At 38.6% G+C, this 7,843-nt stretch overlaps 1 long non-coding RNA gene across 11 annotated transcripts; it reads left to right on the top strand.

Annotated features, from left to right (window-relative positions):
• Positions 1 to 478: 478 nt before the first annotated feature.
• On the top strand, positions 479 to 5,511 carry LOC111272703 (uncharacterized). 11 transcript variants are annotated; one of them, XR_015315810.1, is made up of 4 exons: positions 479 to 787; positions 1,871 to 1,966; positions 2,937 to 3,112; positions 4,896 to 5,511. It is a non-coding gene; the product is annotated as an uncharacterized LOC111272703 (long non-coding RNA). The 11 variants fall into 11 exon arrangements; XR_015315811.1 differs by having other exon boundaries at positions 2,299 to 3,112; XR_015315813.1 differs by having other exon boundaries at positions 1,811 to 1,966; positions 2,299 to 3,112.
• The last annotated feature ends 2,332 nt before the right edge of the window (positions 5,512 to 7,843 follow it).

Here is a 7,843-nt window from a genome sequence, read left to right as displayed (position 1 = left end):
CAAATATTCGGTTACGTAATCCTGTTTGCTCTGCGGGGTAATAACCAGTCTTCAGTCGCAAACAAACGGAAGGCGACCTTTCTATGGTTAAAGTGTTTTTTTTTGTCCGGAGAGCGTTATGTATAGCATCTGGTGTACATTCCATGTGCTAAAATGATAAAAATACCACTATTTGAATGTCTGATTCATCGTCCACAAAGTATGGACGTTTAGAATTTTTTTACGTTTCATCATATTTTTTTGTATCGCTATTTTAGAAGTCAATTTCTAAATTCCAGAAGCTGTTTTTCCTGTGTTTCTATCTATTAACTTTCTTTTTCGATAAGGCGATAGGGCGCGTCGAAAACCCATCGACAAATCTGAATACACTGCAATATACAACTTCACAAAATGTAGAAAAGAAAAAATAGAACGAATTCAGTGTTGCAGGAATATGTCAAGTTAATTTACCGTAAAAGTTAATCACGCAATAACCATGTCTTTTTTTTTATTTACTCTACACGAATGTATCATTAAGCACGTTCTACATATAGTCGAATTGTCACTTAGAGGTGGTGTTTTTACACGGTCGGCTTAGATAAAAAAAAAACTGGACAAGTTGAAACGCAATGTCGTAACACTTTTACTTTATTCATTCATTGAAGCAAAATTCGGAGAAGTGACAACGTCCCACAGGTTTCACCTGACAACGTTATTAAGGTCCGCAGAACAGCTGATTGTATTGGTTTGACTTCGTACGATACAATGGCCAAACGTTTTCACCATCAAAGGCTTCAGCAGGTTTCCGGTACGTAGTCAATTCGATGAGTAATTCCATAGGACTCCTTGTAACAGCGATGATTTAGATATCGAGCCTTCATTCGGTGTCGACAAATTGCACTGCCTTAGGTGTGGGAGCTTTAGATCTTTGCAGTAAACTACACCAATGGACCAACATTACGAGAAAGAGGACCAGTTAAATTGGCAAAATAAAGTTCAACAGAAAATATGCTGGAAAAATTGTATGGCAAATGGTGTCGGAGTACACTTTGGTGTGTTTCAAACGCACGACTATAGGTAGGTATTTCGAAGTTTTGCGCGTTAGATCTATCGCAACTACAGAACGATACGTGGTAAACCTAATCGGGCAGGAGGCCGCCAACACTAGAAACTTTGTCCCGACGATGAGCAGTCATCTTGAGAAAGTTGTCTTTATGTAACGGCTGGAACGCTACTATATAGTGTTATTCCATAGAAAACGAGACCCATCCTAAATCAAAATGTGAACGTGCCAATCCATTGTTGATTTTCAAGTAACACTGTAACTACGTAGGCGTTCGATATATACCATTCCTCATAGGGTAATAGCACCAAACACGCTCCATGGTAATGCCAAAGACGATATGTATTTTAACTTAAAGCGTCTTTACCTTATTGTTGTAAGTGTAATAATCACCCAAATAAATTATACTTATCTTGTTTAGATAGCGGCTAGAACTGTTAGCAGTACTTAAACGAATGGGCCATCGTTATAAGTATAAAAACGTATGTACACCTTTATAGCCTCATAAAATTTCGCTTTTGTCTAAAACTGACAGCAAAATATATATAGCGCGTGATAGGTAATGATAAAAAAAACAAGCGCAGAACCTACAACCATATGGCATCTTCCGTCCCTGTGACAAAACCGGGCCCCGTGCAATCTCTGATTGAAATCGCAGTTTGTGCATTTGTGTGCGTATCTGTAGTAACACTATAGAAATCGCTGACACATCCTTCTGAAAATCAAAATATAAACAATCTATTACGTGTTTTATTTCCAAATGATAAGGTACCGGAAGAACGCTTGCTATGTTTTAAAGGCCGATTCGTTTACATTCGGTTCATGCAGTGTATCGTACGCAGGAGATGCCCCAGGATTTGCCCGAGTCGTCCTATCCGTCGCTGTACCGTCTTTTCTTCATCCGATCGGAATGCCCCCAGATTCGTAAGCTGCAATAATTTTTCCCTGAGCCGTCTAGCGGGCAATTGCGCTCTCGTGCGTGGGTATGATTTAAGTGTTTCGTAGACCACTTGTTTCATTAGTATATAATGTCTATCAAAAACAAAATTGAGTTAGTCCTAAGGTTTGCCCGCGATTATTATTAGCCAAACTGTACATGCTATGCGAAAGTTTCAACATGCCACGGCGCCTGGTTAAGCTGGGCTTCCTTTAGAATATGCGGCTGGTAACAGTCTCTGTGGTGGCACAAGCAGTAGAAAATTTGAAACGCGCGTTTGGCTATTCGCTGGCTAACTTCTGCATATTCTCATTGTTAGGAAACGGTCGACGTGACACCGGCTGCTGCGGTTAGTTCCCGTCGACGTCTTCACGTTTCCATGCCGGTCCATGATGTTTATGCAGTTTCTATTTTGTTGTTATTGGTGGTAGTATTGCTCTCATTGTACCTATTGTTACTTGTTAGTGTTGTTTCTGCCATTAGAAAAATCCATACGACGTAAAAGAATCACTTGAGGAAAATTTACTGCCATGCGCAATAGAGTCCTGCGGTACGGGGGCTACTGCAGCCGCCGTTGCCTAGAAAAACAGACGGAACTGCATCTGTCCCCGATACGGCGATATGGAAGCGGCCGCAACGGCGCACACAGCTGTGCGGCCGAATGAGACGACGACGATGATGATGATAGTGATTATTAGTATTATAAAAGCAGTGCTAGCGGCGGAGGTAATAGCAGAGAAAAATATGGGACTTTAGCAAGCAACATGGGGTCTTTTTCGTTATTCAGCTTTTGTCCAGGCCTTCAGTATTTCGTTCATCTTGAAAACCGCAAGGCTACTCTATCTGGGATAGCTAGTCGACAGTTGAGACGCCTCTCAATTTTCTTCATTCTTGTTCGGCCATTACTACGGCTGAGTTCGACCGCTAAATAATGATGCAACGCGAATGGTTTTCTAGATAACATTGCTTATATCGGACACCGATGTCGCCGCTGCTGCTGCAGATCTTTATGTTTATCGCAAACGACATCTGCTTGTCGTGTGCACTGTAATCAAGGACAGTAACGTCACGCTTTAGTGAATCGAAATGGTGCCTAAAGTAAGAGCAGGAGGCGCGCAATAAGCCGACTCATCGTAAGTTCAGGCGAGTGGGGTTTCCATCGAAAGGACAGGGCATGGGGCAAATATTAGGACCACCCATGGCACTATCTAAGGGGGTTAGAACCTGATAATTAGATCTAATTCCAATGCTATATAATGCAAGGTGAAATATCAAGTTTACGGAAACTGAAAGTGATAATACATATTGGCAAAGAGTAGTAATGGACTTTCATTAAGTCTGCTGGTGTCTGGTGGAAAAACCTTGATTTTCTATAATATGCATAAACTTGGCCTTTTTATTTGACATACTTGTGCGAACTGGCGAATCTAAAATCGCATTGCCGTAAGCATTTTGACAAAGATGGTTTTCGACCAGACGTTTGCTGCAAGCATAGGGTCTGTCAACTTACCTCCTTAACTAAAAGACTCCAAATGAATGCTATTCGATAAAATACAAATATTCATACGATCGTCGTGATCTTTCTGTTCGACTAATGGTTACGCTCCTTTTTGTTTAGACAAGCAAAGTGATGAAAGAAAACTTACAGTTAGTAAGTCATATAGTACCATCCCGTACTTAAGAAGTTTAAACTTAAAGAGTACTGCAAGCATGCTCCAGGGTAGGTAGATCTTTATCTGCCCTATGTAAGTACTTCGAGTGGTATGCTAAGTGTTGCCTCGAGAGGTCCTGCCCACGCTCAATCTCGAACTCCAGCTATTTTCCTCGTCCTTATGTTTATTGGATTAAGATTAAATCAACACAGGTATTTACTTAGCTGATCTGCATTACTTTTTCAGGAAACTATGTACTCTAGTACTAGTTACCAGAAGAGATGAATGAATGGTCAAACAGATCATATTCGTAACTTTAACAAAGCGAAAGCAAAAACTGCCTTTTAAATATGTCTAATAACTTTTCTCATAACTGAACCACTGTTGTGCTTTACTGGCGAATGGCGACAATGGTTTTCTGATCCGTCGTACACGACGGCTTGTATGTGGCAAATTCACGCGAAAGGATCGATCTCAAATGTTGGTGCAGATGCTAACGAACTTGCCTTCTGTCCCGTTTGGTTAGAGTCCTTGAGACTTTTATTCTACTTCATTCAATTAGAACTAATAAACGTGCATCGGTAGAGGTTCTATATTTAGCCCGAGACGGTGCAGTGATTTCTAGTTGAAAACGGACATAATCAATTTATCATAGAATTGTTTTCAATTGATTTTATTTACCCCATTATTGAGGGAAATTTATCTTAGCTGAATTCATGCAGTAAGCAAATTATTTGTCTGCACTGAAGATCGTATGATTAACTAGAAGATTTTCGTTAAAAATGTGCTAAAAAGTAATAAAAAAAAAACCTGTGAATTCTACCATTGGCGGAATAAATCGGCGCCTAATAAAATTTGTGGCTTTGTTAATTAATAATTAGTTTTGAAAACTAGGTAGTCACTACTCAATAATAGGGGTCATTTGAGTAAAAGGTACTTGCCCTATGGATAGGTATTTAGTCTAAACATTCTCATTTATTATTACAGACGCATAATAAAAGACAACAATCCTGCCTTCTCTATTTGTTGCCTCACTGGGCAGTGTGGTCGATCAAAATCAAATCACAGATCACTATATAAATCAAGAGTCACTTGTTTTCTACATTTTTTCTGCTTCATTCATCGACATATTTCTTTATTTATTGAACATTGTGTATTCTTGCCTCTCGTCTAACATTCATTATGATCACTTCATACGGTTTCACATATCTATTTTACCATATCTACATATCACTTGTACGTTTTACTTCGATGGTGAATTCAGGTTACATGCTATACCTTGCGGAACCTGCTTAATATCGATCGCCCATGGACTCGTCAATGGGCCTAAGCCCCTCCGACCCGCTAAACCCGCGAACACGGAAACCTCTTCGTTTTCCGTGACGTCATAATCGAATTACGAAAACACCTTTACAATTAAACAAGTTTGATTGGTTTTGAGCTGTGCTAGACATTTACATAAGAACAAGTCGCCTGTGGATATACTTTCTAAATAAACTAAATTTGGCGTTAAATTATACACATATATAATTGCTCTGACCAGAATTGGAGTATTTCCTTCACCTTTTGACATTAACAGCCGCTTAAGTGGCTCCTCAGCCACTGACGTAATGGATAGTTTAACCAGTCGTTATTTCATTCTGTTATTAGTATGATTATTACTATTAATATTGTTATAGACTGTTTCTGTGTCATTACGTTTTTATTACTTTCATCTATAATATAATTATTAACTTTCTCTTTTATTCATTAAGTTGACCACTATTTGCCCTAATGCATTAACTATTACGTATTGCATACTGCAGCGTATCAACTTCGTTCATTGCTACCCGTCCCGTTTCAGGTCATATTTGTCCTTTTGCTAGTTTTTCGTACTCCACGCTAAACATAAAAACAATATTAAGAGCGCACTATGGCGAAGGAGCAGTCACTCTCTCCTTTCTTGTCGTTAATTAACTAACTTTTTATTGCTCAGAAAATATCATCATCGATCAGTCGTAACAACAATAACAACTTTAATAATCAACAATAGCACAAGTGCATTCATTGTCATATCAATTGGTGATGATCATTATATCTCTATAAATACATCTGCGACCAATAGACAAATTTTATTAATTGTCGACCGGATTATATATATATATATATATATATATATATATAACGTATAATACAGATGATATGTGTGTCATTTGGGAAACCACAATAATGGGATCTTCCTTTTTCCCAATACGTTTTCTTCTCTATCTGATTAATTTCATACTTGAGAGGTCACTTTCATCTCCTGATAGTATTTTCATAAGCCGTTTTTATAGTTAATTATTTTACTACAAACAAAAATTTGCTACAAACTGTTGTGACAACCATATTAATACATAAAATGCCTTAAGGTTTCGAAGCGTCCGTCATTTAGCGTTGGTGACCTGGTAATCTATTGATTTGTTAAGCTGTCATCACTCCACAAATGTTACCGTATCGTACCATATATAGTGAAGCTTGTTATACTGTTTGACGGTATGATATGTTCTTATTATGTTACACTATGGATCGTCTGCAACTGTATTACTTTATGTTGCACTGTGCTGGATTAATAACTTCAATCTCTGATATTGCTCATGACGCTTTTTGTACTTCAGGTTCGCATTTTCTTTCATACTCTTGCAATCATGATTATGGGCATCTGAAAATGACAACGACGCGCCGAAATCCGAAAGCAGATCGCTATCAGAACTGCTTAAGACTTCCTTCCCTGCCTTCGTAAAACTTTGGACTCGGACGACGGCAGAAAGGATATCTGAACAACAAATACAAGGTCAAAAACAAGCAAATAAAATTGCTTTCGTTCCGCGATAGCTGAACATTGCAATAGCGTACCCAAAAACAACTGGCACAAACTATGCAATACTGTCCTTTTCAAAGTAACAGTGAAGAAAAAAGAAGATGATATTGGTATCTACGAGGGCCGAGTGCACTAGTCCTTGGTTTAACTAGACCGAAATCTTACGCTTAACACACGCACTCCGATTGAAGTAGCCCGCCTCATCGATTTCTGTTACAGTATTATAGTAAGGATCAGATGAATTGTACTCATCAGAATTCGTGCACTCGAATGACTACCTTTATGGCGTTTCTGTGTTTAGCGTGACGATGATGACCATTATCGTCACAATCGTGCTCACCATCCTCGTTATATATATATATATATACGCGTACTATCTAAAAAGGTCTAACGAGGGCTAACAAAACCTCATGTGCATTTTATATATATACAGTATAAATCAGACTGAAGTCGTATCAGGCTGATTCAAATGGCCTGAACTTCCCGCCAGAGCAAGTAGCATGAACACTCCTTCATCGAAGTAAGTAGAGAGATTGATCTATTTTCCGAGCCTGAATTGCCAGAATCCACCATACGCACGACGCTATTCTTTAGTGCTCGAAAAAAAATACGTTTTACGGTGGACTAGCGCTCATAATGGGCGTAGTCATGCTCGACTGCTCGACGTGTCACAACGATCAACGTGTTCCTTGAAGCCCTAGCAAACACGACAACAACAATACGACGATAATAACTACGCTAAAAATGGGGCAAACACAAAAAAGGATGTCGTAGTAATCTAAATTTCTCGGAATTTTAATCTGGCTAGTAATCGTATGTAATCGTTGTGTAACGGTGTCACAAACAATATTTCGCATTTAAACTTAACAGCTCTCGTTTGAGCCGGCGTCAGCAGGCGTTCATAATTAGTTCAGAAACAATACTTGACCTTACGAGAAAACTGGACCGTCTGTATTTCTAGCACCGAACTCGTCCAACCTAAGAAGGGATCGCTACGAAATTCAGTCAATTTTTATTATTTCTACCGAAGTCATTTTTGCTGAACTGTTCTAATTCATTCTATCTGCAATTTCCTTCTATTCCCCTAGTCGCTGCCACTGCTATATATTAGAATAGTTCTATTTAGCAATCGAAATTCTCGGTGCACTAACAACACGATGTGCCAGATGAAAAAAAAATTATTGTTCGATTTCTTGTTGTTATAGACATTCGTGGCAGCCAAATGGCGCACGATGGACACACAAGAATCGGATAAAAAAAGCTCAATAACAACAGATAAATAAAGAAAGTAAATTTAGTGTAGAGCTATTGAAGTAGCATTATATAAACATTAATCAGACCGCCATTTTGAAATTTAATTACACACTAATTAA

This window comes from Varroa jacobsoni, unplaced genomic scaffold (genome assembly GCF_002532875.2).
Source record: "Varroa jacobsoni isolate VJ856 unplaced genomic scaffold, vjacob_1.0 contig03033, whole genome shotgun sequence".
In the NCBI taxonomy this organism is placed as follows: domain Eukaryota; kingdom Metazoa; phylum Arthropoda; class Arachnida; order Mesostigmata; family Varroidae; genus Varroa; species Varroa jacobsoni.
This window is presented reverse-complemented; position numbering and strand designations above follow the sequence as displayed.